The sequence below is a fragment of the Octodon degus genome, unplaced genomic scaffold (genome assembly GCF_000260255.1).
Source record: "Octodon degus isolate 3935 unplaced genomic scaffold, OctDeg1.0 scaffold00153, whole genome shotgun sequence".
NCBI classification, from domain to species: Eukaryota; Metazoa; Chordata; class Mammalia; order Rodentia; family Octodontidae; genus Octodon; species Octodon degus.
Window position 1 is genome coordinate 2,365,870 of NW_004524729.1, and position 558 is coordinate 2,366,427.

A 558-nucleotide genomic window follows, 5' to 3' on the forward strand; every position below is an offset into this window, starting at 1 on the left:
AAATAAATAAATAAATAAATATTTTTTAAAAGAAAACTGCGAAATTTTAATGAATATATAAAACAATGATTTGAATAACTGGGGAGACTATTTTGTCGCTGATAAAAATAAATGATTAGAAAGAAATGCCATTCCAGCCAGTTCTGAACAGACACCTTGCTGGCAGCAGGAAGGAGGGTTATTGGAAGCATCTACAAAGCGGGGTCTCAAAGCTGGCCTCATCCCAGAATCCCCGGGGAGGCCTGACGCCCACTCTGAGGGTTCCAAGGCGCGGTTGGGAACCGGGGCTGTTGAAAGCGCCCAGATTACTCACACAGCAGCGTGAGACACGGTGCAGACTCTCACAGTCTGGGGCCAAACGTCTACCGGGCTGGATCTGCCGGTGGGAGCAGAGGTCACCAAGGCCGTGCGACACAAATGCTTCCTCCAGGACCTAGTCCATGGTCAGTAAGTGTGGCTCTCAGTAGAGGAAGTCCTGGGCTGGGCACAGTTCTCCAGAGACGCCCCAGCCCTACGCTGTGGCTGCCAGGACCCACATTGGCCCCCTGGGTACCAACT